Source organism: Loxodonta africana, chromosome 11 (assembly GCF_030014295.1).
Source record: "Loxodonta africana isolate mLoxAfr1 chromosome 11, mLoxAfr1.hap2, whole genome shotgun sequence".
Lineage (NCBI taxonomy): Eukaryota > Metazoa > Chordata > Mammalia > Proboscidea > Elephantidae > Loxodonta > Loxodonta africana.
This window is the reverse complement of record NC_087352.1, coordinates 53235137-53256236: the sequence shown is the minus strand read 5'-3', so window position 1 is coordinate 53256236 and position 21100 is coordinate 53235137.

Genomic DNA, 21100 nt, shown 5'->3' with positions numbered 1-21100 from the left:
AAATGGACAACAAAGTTGGAAGACGCACTTCCCAATTTCAAAACTTATTACAAAGCTACAGTAATCAAGACAGTGTGCGACTTACATAAGAAAAGACGTATATATTAATAGGAAAACTGAGAATCCAGAAATTAGCCCCTACATTTATAGTCAATTTATTTTCAATAGGATGCCAAGATAATTTAATGGGCAAAAAAAATGGTGCTAACACAACTGAATATCCACACACAGAAGAATGAAATCGAACATCTACCTCACACCATATACAAAAATTAACTCAAAATGAATCAAAAATTTAAATGTAAGAGCTAAAATTATAAAAATCTTGGAAATCATAAAAAAGATGTTTACGACCACTAGTAATTAAAAAATAAAAACTGTTGGTGTCCATAGTCTCAGGAGACATCTGGGTCAATTGGCATAACATAGTTCATAAAGAAAATGTTCTACATCCTGCTGTGGTGAGTAGCGTCTGGGGTCTTAAAAGCTTGCAAACAGCCATCTAAGGTGCATCTATTGGTCGCATCCTGTCTGGAGCAAAGGAGGATAAAAAAATAAAAGGCACAAGGAAAATATTAGCCAAAAGGACTAAAGGACCACATGAAAAACAGCCTCCACCAGCCTGAGTCCAGAACTACAGGGTGCCTGGCTACCACCACCAACCACTCTGACAGGGAGCACAATAGAGAGTCCTGGACAGAGCAGGAGAAATATGTAGTACAAAATTCTAATTCACAAAAAGACAAGACTAATTGGTATGACAGAGACTGGAAAAACCCTCGAGTCTACGGCCCCCACACACAGTTTTGCTAACTCAAAACTGAAACCACTCTCGAAGCCTACTTAGCAGACAAAATTAGACAGGCCTATAAACCAAACAATAACACGTGTGAGGAACGTGCTTCTTAGTTCAGTCAAATATGTGAGACCAAATGGGCAACTCCAGTCCAAAAGCAATGATAAGAAGGCAGGAAAGGACAGGAAAACTGGATGAATGGACTCAGGGAACCCAGAGTGGAAAAGGGGAGAGTGCTGTCACATTGTGGGCATTACAACAGCTATCACAAAACAACGTGTGTATAAACTTTTGAATAAGAAACTAATTTGAGCTGTAAACTTTCATGTAAGGCACAAAAAAATTATTTTAAAAATAAATCAACAAAAATTGTAATAATGAAAAACCATTGTTTACCTCTCCAATTAATGAACATTAAAAGAAATTCTAAAGACCAGTACAGGCTGGGTTTGGAGGAAAAGGAATTCTAACGTAGTGTGTGTGTGTGTGTGTGTGTGTGTGTGTGCTTTAGGCGAAAATTTACAGAAAATTATGGTATTGGTAAAGAATATTGAATATACCATGGACTGCCAGAAGAACAAACAAATCTGCCTTGGAAGAAATACAGCCAGAATGCTCCTTAGAAGCAAAAATGGTGAGACTTACTTCAGACATGTTATCAGGAAGAACCAGTCCTTAGAGAAGAACATCATGCTTGGCAAAGTAGAGGGTCAGCAAAAAAGAGGAAGATCCTGGACGAGATCAACTGACACAGTGGCTGCAAAATAGGCTCGAACATAGCAGCAATTGTGAGGATGGCTCAGGACTGGGCAGTGTTTCATTCTGTTGTACACAGGGTCTCTATAAGTCAGAACCAACTTGACAGCACTTATCAACTCTCACATACTAGACCTCACCTGCGAAAGTCACACATGGTTGAAAATGTCTCCCTACTCCCACAATTGCACTCCTCCCTATTGTGGAGACTAAAATTCTTTTAAGAGAAAATAAGATTGTAGGGCTAGATATAACAATAAAATTACATTTTTTCTGGGAAAAATATCACATAATTCAAGCACTGAGGGTATGCTTTATCTTATTCCCACCTGTTGTGGATTGAATTGTGTCCCCCAAAAATGTGTGTTGACTTGTCTAGGCCATGACTCCCAGTACTGTGTAGTTGTACACCATTTTGCGATCTGATGTGATTATCCTATGTGTTGTAAATCCTAAACTCTATGATGTTAATGAAGCAGGATTAGAGGCAGTTATGTTAACGAGGCAAGACTTAATCTAAAGAACTAGGTTGTATTTTGAGTTTATCTCTTTTGAGATATAAAAGAGAGAATCAAGCAGAGAGGATAGAGATCTCCTATCATCAAGAAATAAGGGCCAGGAGCAGAGTACATCCTTTGGATCCAGGGTCCCTGTGCTGAGAATCTCTTAGACCAGGGGAAGATTGATGACAAGCACCAGAGCCAACAGAGAGGGAAAGCCTTCCCCTAGAGCTGGGGCCCTAAATTTGGACTTTTAGACTGTGAGAGAATAAATCCCTATTTGATAAAGCCATCCACGTGTGGCATTTCTGTTATAGCAGCACAAGATAAACTAAGACACCACCCAGCCCTCTTAACATCTTCCCCTTATCCCTCCATCCTACCCCAACACCACTATACTTTACTCATAAAGTGTTGGTTGAATAAATTTAAAAGCATAGTTATTTCTCCAACTAGACAATTTTCTGAAAGTGAATTTTGATAAGAAGATGTGTGGAAAAACACAGGGACACTGTATACCTAAGGGAAGGAAAACACCACAGAAAAGAAAAAATAACACCCAATGGGAAGACCGAAGCACTGAAGTTAAGCTTTGCCTCCCTCCCCATTTTGTCATGGTTCAAGCCTGACTGTATACTTCCTCAATATGCTGCAGTTTTATTTTCCTCTTATAAATATTTCCAAGAAGTACATCATGTACTACAAACAGCTTCCTGTCTGAAAACAATTTGAACACTGAAACCAACAATGACAGGCTAATCTAATAATTCTAGATGGCTGGCAGATGTTGGGGAACCTGGATGCATCATTAGACAGCTTCTTCTTATGATTCTAGCCTGTGGCAAGAAGTTCTGATCTTTGGATAATCGGGATTGATGACCCTGAATTATAGGAAAATCCCAAAGGCTCCAAATCCTTTTATGCAAAGGAAATAATAAGAGCCTACTTCCCCTGCTTACTGGTAGTGATCCTTTGTAGTTTAAAACATGAATCTGAGAAATCCTTCCATGTTCAGTCTTCATTAGAACCCTCTGGAGAAAGGGTCTGTCTTACCCAGAGAAGTATTTATTCCTCCCAACAAGCTCCCTGGGGACAAGCATCTGTCAATACAACTAAAGCCTGTCCCATCCCACATGGAACAAACATGAATAGCCTTGTTTCCTGCCTCCTTCAAAAGAGTTCTTAGAGCATAAAACAGCCCATAAAAGAGAGAGATCAACCATTTTATCATTTGTCAGCTGCTTGAGCTACATTTCATAGCAATTTTGGTCACACAACCAACAGCAACAAAAAGGTTCCCTAGACTCATCATGGAGCCCTGGTGCCACAGTGGTTACGCATTCGGCTGCTAACCAAAGTTGGCAGTTCAAATCCACCAGCCACTCCTTGGAGACCCTACGGAACAGTCCTACTCTGTCCTATAGGGTCGCTATGAGTCCGAATTGATTCGATGGCAAGGGGTTTAGACTCATATGCTACAGGTGTCCAAGGGATCAGGCAGCTTGTAAAGTCCCAGAGTAGAAAAATGCAGAGGACCGTCACCTGCCTCATTAGCTCCCGTTCCCTTCCAGGTCTTAGGCTAAAGCCCATGTTCTCATAAATTATTCATGCATCACCCAAGCAAAAAAGGGATGGATATTCAAGGGAATCGATCAAGTGTATATTTCGTTTCACCTCTGAAATATGCAGGTAAATGTGCTGGAAGTTCTTAAAAAATAAATAAAAATGGGCTTGAATAAAGCGAATGCTCACAGTAAGTTTCACATCTCCAAGTGTCCGCTATTTCGAAAGGAGATGGGAGAGGATGGCTTGTCATGTCAGTTCACAAATCACTAACGAGGAAGCCTTAATCTCCTATTCTGTTCCAGTCATGTGAAATCTTGTGCTCCTGGACCACTGCGTATGCCAGCTCAATCAACTTCAAAGATTTACCCCCATTATATGTTACCATCTTCTGTATTCTGTCCCTCCAAAATCTTCTTGCCACTATGGTTTTAGAACTCTATGAGATATTGGATGTGGAATTTTTAGAGAAAATCACCAAGTGGTTGCTGCAGTTGGGGATGGGAAGTGTTGAATTGTGTTGCATGGGAACCACCTCAGTGCCCGTGTTCAGCTCTGACTCTAATCAGGAAGTTACTTTTCCCGTGAACAGTTGTGAAATATTCTTCCCATCACTAACGTCAAGATTGGATCATAAAAAACACAAGGGCAGATGTTCAAGGTCTTGAGAGCAATTGCAGTAGAGGATGTAGGGGCCCATCTATGGAAAATGACGCCTATGGCAATTAGTTTTAAATTGCTATATGATCTCTCACAGGTGGCAATGGAAACTGTGATGGCCAATAGAAACTGTTATGTTAGCACCCCCTCCTCAAGCAGTGTGCAGGCGAGCCCTCCCTGCCGTGCTTTAGTTATGCCTCTGATGATGGTGAGAAAACAGCAGGAACAAAAAGCTATAATCACCATCCTTGGGATAATAATAGTCAACAACAAACAGTTTCAGAGCTTGTAGGAGGTAACGAGCTTCCTTAGAAATACAGTGGATAAAGACTATAATTAAAATAATTTTTGCTTCTTCTTAAAAACAAAAATTGTGTATTTTCCAATAGAAGCAGGTGAGATCCTGAGATATACCAGTGTATTAGTTTCCTAGGGCTACCGTAACAAAGCACCACAAACTGTGTACTTGGCTTACAAGAACGGAAATGTATTGTCTCACAGTTCTGGGTGCTAAAAGTCCTAAATCATAGTGGTGGTCATGTTGATTCCTTCTGAAGGCTCTGAGGGAGAACCTGTTCATGCCTCTTTTTCCTAGCTTCTGGTGATGACCAGAGATCCTTGGAATTCCTTGGCTGACAGAAGCATTGCTCAAAATCTCTGCCTCCATCTTCCCTCTGTATCTCTGTCTACCTCTTTTCTATCAAGACACCACTCGGATTGTATTAGGACCCACCCTACTGCAGTATGGCTTCATGTTAACTGATAACATCTTCCAAGTCGATATTTCCAAACAACGTCACATTGACAGATATTATGAGCTAGCACTTCAGTATATCTTTTGGAGGAACACAATTCAATTCATAATTACCAGTATGGAAAAGGAACAGTATGAGAAATACTTAAGGGGAGAACCAAAATTCATGCAGAGACAAGATAACCAGACTAGACAAGAACAAGGTCCCTTCTCTCTACATTCACCTATCATTTGCTGAGTGGGAAGGAATTGGGAGTTTCTACCAGGACCCTACCGTTTCACTTTTCAATTGTTGTATATAATTATTTTATGTTAACTGTGTAGAAAACTTACATAGCTTTCATTCCAAAATGTGTGTTCAGTTATTATGAACTAACGTATTTTTGTTTTCACAAATTTCTGAATGAAAGAATACCTCCAGGTAGGATGGTAGGAAGGCATCTGAACATGTGGATTCAAAAGACTACAGCTGTCAGATTCTAGCACGTAGAGGATGCCACTTAAAGAATGTTACTCTACAATGTCACCCACTTCCTAGAATGTTACCTTAGCAAGCTTTTGTCTGTCCAGGAGTGCTCTTACCATTTAGTTCAATATTTAGACAAGAAAGGTATGATTCTGATTCTTCTTTCTGAACAGTACCTAGAAAAGAAAGCCTATTATTTTAAAAAATCTTATCTGCCTACATGAACAAGCAAGGTTTCAAGCAGAGTAGAGCACCCCTTTGGACTGACCTGAGAAGTGATCCAGTTCAAAAAGCTGGGTTAGCCGCTGAGATAAACAACAATCTGATATGTAACCAGATAGTCAAAGCTTTTCAAGGAAGCAAGCTCAGTGTTTTGTTTCTTCTTATTATTTTTTAATGCTTCCAGGACTTCATAGTTATTAATATTCAAATACAGCCACAATTTCTAAGCTAAATACTAATGTTTATTTTCTCATATCTTTGATGATCCACGTTACTGCTGCCTTTGTGAAAAGAGGTAACAGATCGGCATTTCACCAGCTCCTTGTAGCTGCTCTGCTCAGATGTCATATTCTTGGTCCTTTCTAAAGGTATTAGTAAATGTGCAGTAGATTTCTAAGTTTTTCCTCCAACAAGCTTGTGTAAAATACTATTATGTACTAGGCACTGGAGGCATAAAGATGAGAAAAACACAGCCCCTGCCTTCCAAAAACTCCTGAGGGAAAGAGTCAAAAGCACAGGAATTACACTATAGAAATAAAGGTACCATAATAGAGATATTACAAAGGCCATGAGAACACAGAAGAGCTGGTGACCCGGAGCAGCTGTTCCAATGTGGTTCACCACCTATAGAAAATATCCTGGGCCCAAGAACTATTTCTGTGCTCTTGCTCAGTGTTCCACACGAAGGTATCGGCTTTACCTAGGCCAGGTTTTACTACCAGCAAGGATTTTACAAGCTCAATTCAAGCATAATACCACTATAACTATTCATCAGGCTGAAGGGTCATTTTTCTTGGAATCATCTTTAGGTGTCTCCTCTGCTAATTCAACCTCAGTGGAGTTTTTGATTCTGCAGAGATATGAAGCATTAGAGTTATATGGGCTGGCAGATGAATTAAGAGTTGTGCTTCCAGATTGTAGATTTAGAGAAATTAGGATGAAATGGGAGAAAGAAATGAATAGGGTGGTCAAGAGCTCTTCCAGAAATATTAATGATGTGCCCAAAACTACTATCTGTGCAATCATGTTTCAATTTCCATATCATACGGCAGCTTAAAGATTGGGGTGGGAATCAACATTTAAGTCAAATTCTATTTCAAATGCACCCCAGGGCAATTTAAAGGAATAATTTAGTAAATTTCTCTGTAAAGCAAAGACCCTTTTTATAACGTGAATAATCACTTCCTCATTTTTAGGTCTTGTAATTTGTCAAGTTTGCTTAACAAAAGGCAAACTGCACCTTATACTTTATGATAAAAAATAAGTATTGAGGTAATGGTAGAACACCGACTGAATTGATTTTTATATGCATTCTGGTCAGTAGATTCAGGAGATCAATTGTTCCAGTTTTGGCTAACTCATACCAGGTAGACTAGTATTCCAGGAAATACCCACACTAGGAAGGAACGAACTCTACTCCAGGAAACCCCAAAGTATCTTGTAAGCTAGCACTCCTCAGACTTTAATGTGCTCGAGTCACCTAGAGATTTTGTTAAAATGTACATTCCGATTTAGTAGCTCTGAGGTGAGGGCTGGAGATTTTGCATTTCTAACAACCTCCCACGTGATGATGCTCGCGCTGCTGGTTCACATTTTAAGTAGCAAGGACCTAAGCCACGCTGCTGAGGTGGGTAGTTCAAAGCATCTGTGCAGTTCATTAGCAGCTTGAATATCCAGGCAAAAAGGTTTTGAGGTTTCCAAACCATATCAGTGAAGGAAAAGGACTAGAGAAAAAGGGGACTCACTGAGACATTTTCTCTTCTTTGTGTTTTCTCTTATCACACTCCCATCCCCACCATTGCTATGGGACTCTGTTTAAAGTAAAGAATCGGCTACCATGAAGTTTTAGGCAGAGTCTTTGTATCTCATAACAGCTATAAAAAGGCAGGGCATACCAGGGATGGCCAAAGTTTTCAGCTTTGATCTCATGCAGTATCGTTCCACTGAACCACCCTATGCTCACTCTTCTAACAAAATTAATGCAATGCCTTTTACTCTTGCTCTCCTCTTGAGATGTCTCTGGAACAATGCAGAGGTGCTGGGTATGTAAAGTTTTCCTTTGAACTGGGGCTAAGGGAGTACATAAGCCCCAGAGCACCTTTGGGCTTTAAGCACTGCATCAACTTTGAAACTATGAGACTATAGCTCTATATTTTTAGAAACACAGATTTACTGGAAAACTGTAGATATTCCCATTGTACCACTTAAAAAAAAAAAAAATGTCATGGCCCAAATAGCAGCACACAAAGACCTTCAATGTACTTGGACCTTAGGATAATTTCTACACTTTGGTCTTCTCCATAGCCAAAGAGAAATCCAAAATAAGACATTCCCCACGTTGTCATTATAAGGCTTCCATTTCCACACGGCCACATGGTTTATAGAACTTCCTAAAACCACGTCAGCCATAACATTCAAGTGGTTTTGATTTCCTGTTCAACAGAAGTAAACTGGCAAAAAGGAGACTCAAAACCAAAATAGTGCCACTGAAATTGCAGACGGCTCTTCTCGAAGCTGATTTAAAAAAAAAAAAATCTTGAAGCTACAAGAAATCAGCCTTTCAAAATTGTTTCAAAGATACAGTAGGTAAAAGCAGGGAAATGAGAGCAAAAATTCTTGCAAAACAGCACACCATACCAATTAATTCTACATTTATTTCTTTTTAAAATCTCCTTTTGCATGATGCATGTTTTATGGAGAAGCAGGGTAATACAAAACAATTTCTACTGCTAAATATCCTTTCTACGCCCATAAAATCACTATGAGTATATATATATTTGCTAAGGATGGATATTAATATTATATGCACTGATATACCCCTGTAACCCACCAAAAACATATATATATATACCCTGTAGATGCTTGTAAATATTAAAGATATGCAGTGAAAGACACAGAGGCATAATTTTTATGTTACTTTTTTTCTTAACATGCTCTTCTTTATCGTAAAAACGTAACCTCAGTGTGTTTCAATAGATATGACATATCTGCCCTCTGGTGGAAAGATGGGATTAGCATATCAGGCCTGGCTACTCTGGTTCCCGAAACTGAAATTTGCCTGCAACTAGAGGGACAGCTTTATTGAACTGGCAGAGTTGTATGATTCCATCCTGACTGGATATTACACTCATACTAGGGAAAAGTCACATCTGGGAGCATTTTGCAGGCTAGTCTCGTAGGCTCTGCAGGGTTATAGTCGGAAGCGAGAGCCTGGGGGAGAACTCATCCTAGGAACCCATCAGGTCCACATGTTTGGTCCAATGGCAAAGACCTCAAATCTGAGAGGAGGAATAATTTTGGGTCCTGCAGGTATCCTTCCCTCAGACTATCCTCTGGCCCAGGGAGCTCTGGCCTTAAATTAGGATCTTAGGAAGATGGGGTTGCCTATAAAAAAAATTTTTTTTAATCTGTTTTCAGTGTTACTATGAGAGCAGTACAACAGAATGGCAAGAAGGCACATCTAAGAAATAGTCAGCAGTATCAAGCGATCCTATAAAATTAAGGGCTGAAAAGGAGATGCTGGATTTAGAATTTGGACATTTGTGACTTAATTGAGATGTCTCGGTGGTGTAGTGGGGGTAACACTGAGGAGGGCTGAGGACTAAGCAGGAGGGGTTGAAATTATCTCAGTGAGGAAACATTAAGCCTTAGAGAGACTCCCAGCATCCTCCCTCATGTTCTAGATATGATGTCTGCCCAGATATCTCACCAGAGGTTCTTCCCACCCACCTACCATGTTAGTACACCATGTGCTTGTTTATCATTCTCTCCATACACACCCACACATCTCCATGCCCTAAAACTTCACTCTGTTGTTGTTATTGGTAGTTGACATCAAGTGGGCGCTGACTCGGTGACTCGATGTGTGCAGAGTAGAACTGCACTCCATAGTGTTTTCAAGGCTGTGACCCTTTCAGAAGCAGATCGCCAGGCCTGTTTTCTGAGGCACTTCTGAGTGAGCTGGAACCGCTAGCACTAACCGCTTGCACCACTCAGGGACACCTATCCTTCCATAATATATTGAAAGAAATTAGGACTTTTCAAATGTGAAAGACAACGGCTAAGAAGGCATATTTACACAAGGGCACACACACACACCCCAGCTCTTTTACTAAAAGAAATTTTTTTAAAAGAGGCTAAAGCGAGGTGAAAGGGCCTCTGGAATGAAGCTTTGAAAGGACAACAGGAGGGGGTAACCTTCTAAATTCAAAAAGAAAAGGTGAAAAGCAACACACTGAAAGCAGCGCTGAAAGTCCTAAATTTCAAATTAGAGCTGCCTTTGATTGCAAATGTTTAAACTTATATTAAAGGGAAATGGCCATCGAGGGGATTGCTTCTGGAGCCAGGCTTAGCATGCAATAATGAAACCCTTCCCTCATTAGAATGAAATAGAGAAGCTATGAAGGAAACGTTAAGGATGCAGCGAGGGGCGCCTGAGCCGTGGCCATTTTTTATGCTGCACTGACCCCTAGAGGGTCTCCCTGTCTTGCAGAATGTGCCATGAGCTCTTCCAAGAGGAAAATAAATTAAAAGGTTGTTTTGCTTTCTTAAAATCCAAAGGGATTAGAGAGCCGGGGAAGGGAGGGAAGCGCCATCTCACTGCCGAGTGTTCTCATTCAACATCGGTAATCTAAGCAAACTCAGTCAGAGTATTTCTCAGGCCCCAGGCTTTAGCCCTTAAACTTGCTACGATATTAATCAGGCAGATTGGAAACAAGCGCCTGCATTTTAAACGCGCATCTTTGATTTTCTGCCCCATGTAGGAGCTGAGACCCTAAGCCAGCTGCAACCCGCCAGGTCCCCTCCCAAGACAGGGAAGGAGGCAGGAGGTGGGGTCCCTGCGTGGAAGCCCCAGCCGCCTGGATTGCCTGGCTTCACTTCTCACCCAGAGTGGAAGGTCGGATCCCAGAGGGCCCACGTGTGGCCCTGAAGTGAAACGCCAACCCTGCACAAGGACGCAAGCTTCGTCAATGCCACAGGGGAGGGGGAAAAAACGGGGCAGGTCAGATTCTCACAAGAATCTTAATGACACACTTCTGGAAACTGAAAAGTTTGGTTTTTAACTTACAAGCCAGCCAGGGATCTGCTTCCATGCGCAAGGGGAAGGAAGGAAACGGAGTGCTCGGGACAATGAGCGGGCAGGGCTGAGATTTAAACTTGGCAAGCCTGACTTTGGGGGATGGGCAATTTTGAGGGCAAATGTCTAAGGTTGAGGAATCCCTGGGTGCCATAAATGGTTAGTAACTAGACTGCTAACCAAAAGGTTGGCAGCTTGAACCCACCCAGAGGCACCTCGAAGGAAAGGCCTGGCTATCTGCTTTTAAGAGGTCACAGACTTGAAAACCCTGTGGAGAGCAGTTCTACTCTGCGCACATGGGGCTGCCAGGAGTCAGAATCAACTTGTTGGGAAATGTTTCGACTTAGTTTTTGGTCCAGGGTTGTGGCAGGGAGTGAGGGAAGATAGTCCGAGTCAATCAGTTTCCAACCCAGTAAGAGGTAATCGACTCGATGGCACTGAGTAAGAGGTATAAAGGGGACTGGGATATGTATTTAAAATTCAAATGATCCACACTTGTGGTCAGAGAATCTATACATGTAGGAAAGAAGGAAAAATTTAAAGGTGTTTGGAAAACCACAGCTCTAAATTAATAGCTCAGTCACTCTCTAACGACACGTGGAGACTTTTTATCCTTGAAGCAGTCTAGGCCTGCCCTTCCCAGGTAGCAGCTGTGGTTTCAAAGTGGCTCTGCTTGCATCTGGCCAAGCATCAGGGCTCCGGGCTACATGATGGAACTGGACCATCACTTAGCAGGGACAGATTACCCAATAAGCAAGGTACCCATGGGCTTACTTGCGCTAACTTACTTACTAATCTGTAGTGCACAATTTCACTTGTTTTTCACTATGTCAATGATATGGTGAAACCTATGTGAAATTGTGCTCTACAGATTAGTAAATAAACACAATTAAACCCACGTGTAACTTGCTCATTGTAAGCCCGTGCATACCTTGCTTACTGGTTAATTCGCCCCTTTGCACAATCTTCTGAAGATGCCCCCCAAAGAGGACATGGACTGCCATGCAGGTTTCTGGCCATCAGTGGTGTCTGGGCTCCTCATTCTCACATTGCCTTTGTTTGAGGATACAAGAATTGAAGTCTGGAAGAGACTCCTTCTTAATTGATCTTCCTCTGGGTAGTAATAGTCTCACCTATAAGACAGCTACCCTAAAGCTCCTTTCTTCAGCAGGGATAATCATTAATATCTCAAACAAAGCCAGCCTCTGCAGAGCAGACACCTGGGAAGAGGCTGAATATATTGAGAAGTGGTGAGCCTGAGAAACATTGCCTCGGGGAAATCTTATCCCTATGAACTGTGGAAGAAAGGCTTCTGAGCATGTAAATATACAGGTGAAATTCTTCTTTTTAGAAATGAATACCTAAAAAGGGAGGGAGTCGTTTCTAATCTAGACATTTGATTTGACACCAAATAAAAACATGAGATGTAATTAAAGACCTCACGTCCTGTGGCTAACCAGTTGCCCAGTTCATGAAAATTACAGTTGTGACTTATACACTGGCCCAGACACTATTCCTCTGGAATTCCAGGCTGTCTTTACAACTGATAATCTAGTAACTGATTGGGTGGTGATCTGATTTGATGGGCGAGTTAGCTGGAATAATTGGATTGACAATTTTCACAGATGAGGAGTTCACTGACATGCCATCTTTTATCCATTAGGATCTCATGCCATTTACTCCAATAGATTAAAAGAGCATCATAATTACTCACAGAAATTTCCAATTTGCCACTGTAGTTGTCACTCAAAGTAAGCCAAGAAGCTAAGCTAAAGGAATATATTAACACATCAATTTACTATTAATTTACTGTTAACTTACTGTTGGCCTCCTTCATTTTCATTTACTAAGGAATCCTGACAATTTTAGTCCTAATGCATACAGGGCACACGTTGCTGTTGGTTGTTAGGTGCTGATAGTTCCGACTCATGGCAACCCTCTGTACAACGGAACGAAACACTGCCCGTTCCGGCGCCATCCTCACAATCATTGTTATACTCGAGCACATGGTTGCAGCCACTGTGTCAATCCACCTTATTGAAGGCCTTCCTCTTTTCCACTGACCCGGTACTTTACCAAGCATGATGTCCTTCTCCAGGGGCTGATCCATCCTGATAACATGTCCAAAGTACGTGAGACGACGTCTCGCCATCCTTGCATCTAAGGAGGATTCTGCTTGTACTTCTTCCAAGACAGATTTGTTTGTTCTTCTGCTAGTCCATGGTATATTCGATATTCTTCACCAACACCACAATTCAAAGGTGTCAATTTTTCTTTGGTCTTCCTTATTCATCATCCAGCTTTTGCATGTATATGAGGAGATTGAAAACACCATGGTTTGGTTCAGGCACACCTTAATCTTCAAGGTGACATCTTTGCTTTTCAGCACTTTAAAGAGGTCTTTCGCAGCAGATTTGCCCAAAGCACTTTTGATTTCTTGACTGCTGCTTCCATGGGTATAGATTGTGAATCCAAGTAAAATGAAATCTTGACAACTTCAATCTTTTCTCTGTTTATCATGATGGTGCTTATTGGTCCAGTTGTGACGATTTTTGTTTTCTTTATGTTGACGTATAATTCACACTGAAGGCTGTGGTCTCTGATCTTCATCAGTAAGTGCTTCAAGTCCTCTTCACTTTCAGCAAGGAGGGTTGCAACACCTGCATAACACCGGTTGTTAATGAGTCTTCCTCCAATCCTGATGCCCCATTCTTCTTCATATATTCCAGCTTCTTGGATTATTTGCTCAGCATACAGATTGAGTAAATGTGGTGAAAGGATACAACCCTGAAGCACACCTTTCCTGACTTTGAACCATGCAGTATCCCCTTGTTCTGTTTGAACAACTGCCTCTTCATCTATGTACAGGTTCCTCATGAGCACAATTAAGTGTTCTGGAATTCCCATTCTTTGCAATGTTATCCGTAATTTGTTATGATCCACGCAGTCAGATGCCTTTGCACAGTCAATGAAACCCAGGTAAACATCTTCCTGGTATTCTCTGCTTTCAGCCAGGATCCACCTGACATCAGCTGTAATATCCCTGATTCCATGTCCTCTTCTGAATCTGGCTTGAGTTTCTGGCAGTTCCCTGTCAATATACTGCAGCAGTCATTTTTGAATGATCTTCAGCAAAATTTTAGGGCACATATGTGCCTTAAAATATATCTCTTTTCCCAGACATATTTTGAGTTTCAGGAAAACCCCTGCCACAAAATTGTACGGTTTCATGGTTACATCTATAATTTCTGAAAGGCTGGGAAAATAAAATCACATAAAAAAGAGATTTACGTTTACTTCTATTTTCAATTTTTCATTTGTTATTTAAGCATCATTTGTTGAAGGCAATGAAGCATTCCTTGTTCTCCCCTGGAACTGGAAGATAGAAGAAAAGGGAGGGCAGCCAAGTAGGGACTAGATAACTCCTGTCCCCACCCCAGCTCAAGGCAAGATGCAGCTGCTCCTTTAATTTAATCTGTTGGCCAGAAAATGATACACAAAAAAAATGAACCCATTGCTGAGTTGATGCCCCCTCATAGCGACCCTATAGGACAGAGTAGAACTGCCCCGTAGGGTTTCTAAGACTATAAATCTTTATAGAAGCAGACTGGCGCATTCAAACCACTGACCTGTCGGTTAGCAACTGAGTGCTTTAACCACTGTGCAACCAGGGGCTCCTCCAGGGAATAATGTTCTATTTAAAAAAGCCCAATGACAATGCTGTTGCTGTTGTATGCCATTGATTCTGACTCAGGGACCCCATATCACAGAGTAGAACTGCTCCATAGGGTTTCCTAGGCTATAATCTTTATGCGAGCAGATTGCCAGGTCTTTTCTCCCGTGGAGCCATTGGGTGGGTTCCAACCACTGACCTCTCAGTTAGCAGCCAAGCACTTCACCATTGCACCACCAGGGCTCCTTTTCCTATGATAACACTATTGTTCCAAGCTAGGGGAAAGTAAACATTGTATTGAGAATGCATTTTTTTTTTCTTCAAAATGTTGAGCCAACATAAAATGATTATAACATCCTGGCAGGCCTGTTTTAAAGGTGTTATTTATATTATTAAAGTATTTACTGATTGTTATTCAATTCAGAAGCAATTATTCATTGTCCACACATTACAGCCAAATAAAAGGGTTTCATTAAAAAGAGGTATGAGAATTATCTGAATGTGTGATTGAAGTAACAGGAAACTATTGACTAAATGGAGGTGGAGGGAGCTGATCCTGAAGGGTACCAAAAGTGACATGCATACCCAGCAGAGGCATTTGTGTAACTTTCACATTCCTTTCCAACGTAAGTTGTGGATGAAAACGTAAGTCATATCAACATTTGTGAAGATCATTGATTCTATAGGCGCAAATACCACAGCTTGGATTCCTCATGCTTAGTAAGCCGAGAAAGGAGTCAGTGAAGGTAGCGGTTAGCCCATGGGTGCTTACCTGGATTTGAATATTGGTTCAGTGACTCACTAGCTTTTGTGATCTAAGTTACTTAACCTTTGTAGGATTCAATTTACTCATCTGTAAATATTACCTCCCTTATACCATCCCTGAGAAGATTAAACGGGTTCATATTTATGGAGCACTTAGAACAGTGTCTGGTATGTTATAAGGGCTGTACATGCTATACGAGAGTATGTTGAAGGCAGGATCAAATGATGGAGTGCTTGTTATTTATAGAAAAGATATTCTGTGATAAACATTCAGAAAACCTTTTACATCAGACATTAGATTCTACCTCCCCCCCCAAAAAAATCCTTTAAGAGTATGATGAAAATGTGGACTCAGGTCCCAGAAAGGTCCCCATATGTATACCACAGTAAGTTTAGGCATACAATTTTGGTTTATTTATGGACTTCAAGTTGCCCATGGGCTCTAGATAAGAAGCATTGCATTACTTTGAAGTCATGTTTACAGTGAAAATATGCTAGAATAATGACCGTTAATATAAATCATAATCAGTGTCAATATCTAAGATGCATTACCAAGTATTTGGGGTAATAAGAATCGTGGGAGCAATAGGATCCACTGCTCCAAATGGTCACAAAAAAGAGGAAGAACATTTGTTTCTTTGATGCGCACCTGTTGGGGAAAAAAAAAGTTAAGAAAAATAGTTATGAATTTAACTGGGGCTTTGTTTCAAAATGCTACATCCTTTGAAATTCCTAAAATATTACAATATGGGATGGTATATAAGTATCCCAATGAGCTAGCAATAAATCCAAAGCTTTTCATATCCAGAGAAATTGAATTACGTGGTAAGGGGAAAAGTCTTCAAAGGCAAGTACATCCAACTCGAATGATGTAGATGTAGGTGTTTATGTTTGGGAGAAAACTATGGTTGACCTTCGTCAAAAGCACAAGTCATGTGTGGCCAGAAGAAGAGATTGCTTCTCCCGGTACAATACTTACGCTATCATCATACATTCCCATACCTACCCATACATAATACATATCACCATACATAATTGGGGGTTAATAGTGGGGCTGCTACTTCAGGAAAATAGTACCTGAATGTTAACACCAAATGTTCGTTCCAATGAAATAATAGCCCCTTTCTGTGAGCCAAGCCTGGAGCTGCATTAATAGTGGTACCATTACCATTTACCAGTTGACTTCCCATTGCATCCATCTGATAGTGACTCCATGTGGAGGCCCCGGGTGGTACAAACAGTTAACATGCTTGGCTGCTAACCAAAAGGCTAGAGGTTCCGTCCACCCAGGAGCACCTCGGAAGAAAAGCCTAATGACCTGCTTCTGAAAAATCAGTCATTGAAAACCTGTGGAGCGCAGTTCAACTCTGACACACACAGGGGGTCACCATTAATAGCGGTATGGGTTTCTTCTCTCTGAGAACAGGTCCTAAGAGGAAGCTGTGCACGTTGTGGTATGAACTGATGAGGGAAAGGAGAGTAGAAGGGAAATGAGAAGAAGGGCTAGCAGTCCCACCATGGAAATGGTTCCCTTTGATTGAGCCTGGGTAATAATTACAGACGAGCTCCAGAAAAGAATCAGGACTAAATGTCTGAGAGTATGGTTAAGTTTGGACAGAACCTCAGAAGAGTTATTTTCAACGTCTGCTTCTTGGAGCACATTTCATTTTAAGTGTTTCGTGGACATTGATGAATGAGCTTCCAAAGCTCATCTTAAATTTTCTTGAATAAAAACAGTTCAGAAACTAGCTTGCATACATTTTTAAATTATTTTTGGAAAGAATGTAGCATTCAGGAAAGATAGGAAATTGATGACTTATTCCCAAGAGAACAGAAAGTTTCCCGTTTACCCTGCCTGGGTCATTACCTCAACGTGGCCCATCTAACCTGAGCTATCTCGACAGCCTGTAAAAAATGAAGGTAATGAGGCTGTCTCTCCAACCCCAAGATGGGAAAAGGAAAGCATTACAGAAATAAAGCATGCCATTTAAGCAAAGATGCAAAATGCTGATGAAGCAATATTTTCTAAAGTATCTAAAGGTGGCCTCTTCAGGGGACTATTCCCTCTATTTTCTTTCAGACTTTGGCACAAGCTTGTACTTTACATTTTTCTTTCTCTTTCCACATTAAAAAAAAAAAAAAAACTACCCTTATTCCCAGTTCTCCTACCCTCCTCAAATGCCACATTCTCCAATTGTTAGGTCATGTGTTTCCCTCAACTGTGAGTTTTTTGTTAGACTATTGCAAAAACATTTGTTCTCTCCCTTGAAAACTATCCATTTTTCTCTAGGACTGTGGTGGCTCTCCAGACTGTCCTTTCTATGAATATAACTAAGCTCATCCACACAGGGATAAAGGAGAGGGAAAGATGGTAACCTGTGTGGACCCTGGCACCAGGTTGCCCAGGTTCAAGCTCTGGCTCTGAGTGGTGTTGGTAAAGTCCTCGAAGACTCAGCTTCCTCATCTACAAAATGGAGATAGTAATATCTGTCTTGCAGGGTTATTGGGAGTCTAAAGAGAGATCACATGTATATCTAGCATCATTACTGTTATATCACAAGTCATCCTCTGGAAGAAAGTTCTCTAATAAGAACTAATAAACCATTTTCTTGGAGATAAAAATGGATTATAAAAGGAAACAGGGGAGTAATGTTGTCCAGGAGGTGTTTAATGCACGTCATTTCCTGCTGCAGTCGCAGAAAGGTAGGGCAGAAAGGCCCACTCATTGCAGGAGACCATCTCCCTCTCCAAGTGCAGCACCTTAATATGACTGCACAGGGAGCCTCCACCCATGCCCTGTGTGCCCTTTCCCCTTTGCTTTTGTATCTTCACACACAGTTCTAAAAGCAGGTCACACTGATTGTTATTTACTATGCTCAGTAATCCAGCCTGCCAAAATAAAGGAAAAAAGCCTGTTGCCATGGAGTCAATTCAGACTCATGGCAAACCCATGTGTTACAGAGTAGAGTCATGCTCCATAGGGTTTTCTTGGGAGTCCCTGGGTGATGCAAACAGTTAAGTGCTGGACTTCTAAACAAAACTTTGGAGGATAATTTGAACCTACCCAGGGGCTCCTCAGAAGGCAGGCCTGGTGATCTGCTTCCAAAAGGTCATAGCCTTGAAAATCCTATGGAGCAGTTCTACTCTGCATACACGGGGTCACCATGAGTTGGAATTGACTCATAGACAACTAACAACAACAACAACAATCTTTACAGAAGCAGATGGCCAGGCCTTTCTTCTGTGCATCACTGGGTACATTGCAACTGCCAATCTTTTGATTAACAGCCATTCAAACCATGTGTGCCACCCAGGGACCTTAATCCAGCCTGGCAGTTGTCTGTTATTTAGCATCACCATAGAAGGTGAAGTCAGACTTCAGCTTTTTTCCTTCAAGAAGTAACACAAACTGTCCCGAAACTGTCCAACAAAATAAACAGCTCTTCCACGAAGAGATGAAAGGGGGAGAGAAGGGACCAAGATGGCGGCATACACAGCTGAATGTTCACACACTCCCACAACAATTACTGCGGAAAGCCAAATATAAAATAAACAATGTAGTGAAACTAAGGGACTTAGAACTTTGAAAATCGGTCAGAAGGACACAGCATCTAACGAAAGCTGAGCGAGGAGCAAGCCAACAAAAAAAAAAAGGCAGGGAAATTTGTCTCTTCTCAACATAGGCCTTGATTTGTGACCCATGACCTGCAACCATCCACCCCTTCTCCCTGTACGTACAGGAGTGTGAGAAAAAGACTTAGATTTTGTTGTGTCAGTTGCTTCATAGCTGTCTGGGGGCACCCAGAAAGACTAAGAAGGATAACAGTCTTCAGGCAAAAGCCAGCTCCATGCTCCTGGCAGGAAGGGGGTGGGAGGGAGTGTCTCTTACAAATAGCTCCAAAAAACAAAAAAAAACAACAACCAAACCCACCATAAAATCCAATTCATAGTAACCCTATGAGACAGAGTAGAAGGCTCCATACAGTTTCCTAGGCTGTAATTTTTATGGAAGCTATAAGTCGGAATCAACTTGATGGCAACAGGTTTAATCATTTCCAGATCTTTTCTCTCGGGGACTGGCTGGTGGGGTCAAGGCTGACCTTTCAGTCGCAGCCCAGTGCTTAACCATTATACCACCAGGGTTCCTTTAAATGACTGCAGGCACCATGAAACAATTGGGAATAATTTACCGCAAGGACTATAAACAATAAACTTCCCAGAGCTTGAGCATGTGAATGGCCTGTGCTGGGAGGGGAAAATTTATGGTAAAAGTTATTGGTTTCAGTTCTGATACAGGGCAACCCCATGGGTTAAAACTCAGAAAACAAAAAAAGAGTGGATCTGGTATTTGTAAGGATTCACCTCTCCACTAAAGTATCTATTGCCCCTGAAAGAGCTCCTGGAAATACTTTGGGGCCCTGGGAAATACTCTGGGGCCCAGACCAGACTTTTAAATTGATCAGGGAAGTGCCATATGAAGGACAGGCACTGATCTTTCTAGGGGAACAACAGGTACCAACCTGCCAACATCTCCTATTCCTCAACATCCCCCATTTCTCAGGCCTGCCACAGGGCTAGGGTGGTAACCAGTGTTCCCAGATTAGTTGACTGGTGACAGAGCAGGCAGTGGGGACTTTAACCTCCAAAATTCAGGGTTTTACAGGTTGTAGAGATGGACTAGCCCAGGGGTGCTCTGAAACGTTCAAGCAAGGGTGGAGACTCTGGGCTTTTCCCAGCATTGTGTCATTGTCAAGGTCCCTGGGTGGCTCAAATCATTTGCTCTAGGCTACTAACCAAAAGGTTGATGGTTTGAACCCACCCAGCAGTGCTGAGGAAGAAAATCCCGGCAATCTGCTTCCATAAAGATTACAGCAAAAAAAAAAAAAAAAACCTATAGAGCACAGTTCTACTCTGTAACACATGGAGTCCTCATGAGTCAGAATTTACTGGAGGGCAATGGGTTTGGTTTTGATGTCATTGTCAGTAGAATCAAAGGGTCAGAGCACTGGCTGATTGCAAAAAGAATAGAATTAGAACTCACATTTGCCAAATAGCTTGGGAAAGGCACTAAACAAACAGAACACAGCCTACATCAAGCAATAACAGCAATCCCTGAGGGGAGGGAGAACCAGATACTTTCTGTACTTAGCTGTCGGTTTTCTCCTTGAAGAGAGGAAAGAAATTAAAACTGAAATTTGTGCAGTGGGAAGATACTATTATGACTTCTAAATTCCACATTTTATTACCATCGACCAAAATCTACCTGAAAAATCTGCCTTTTCACAGAAATTCAAGAGAGTCACACATTAATAAATGGGAAAAGCAACAGACCCTTTTCTAGTCAGACCAGCTGAGTCTATCCTGTGGGTCAGTGGCAAGATAGGTGTTGCAGCTGGGAAGCCCTCCTGTTCACATTTGGCTTAATGCTAGGATAGCCAAAGAAATCCTAATCTCCAAGGATGAAAGTAGTTTAAGACAAGGAAAATATCATTCAAAACCATTTGATAGGGAAATATGAAAATGAACACCAGGATTAAGTTATGAGTCCATAAAAATGTCATTAAACTTATACTGTTTTCATTTCCTCTTTAACCTTACAAAGATTGTGATTATCAAGCAAATAGCATTCCCATATTATACTGGGGTTAGTCCAGAGGACAAAGATGATGTCTAACTCATTCTCTGACACAACTTTTGAAGTGCTGCTTGAAAGTTAGCGATAAGTAGAGTTTTTGTTTGTTTTTTGGCTACCATCCACTCAAAAATGTCTAGTTTCCTATATATCATAAACTCTGGTGAATAAATAAATATATATACATATTTGGTCGCTACAATCTAGTTATGGAGATGAGACAAAAAGATAGGAAT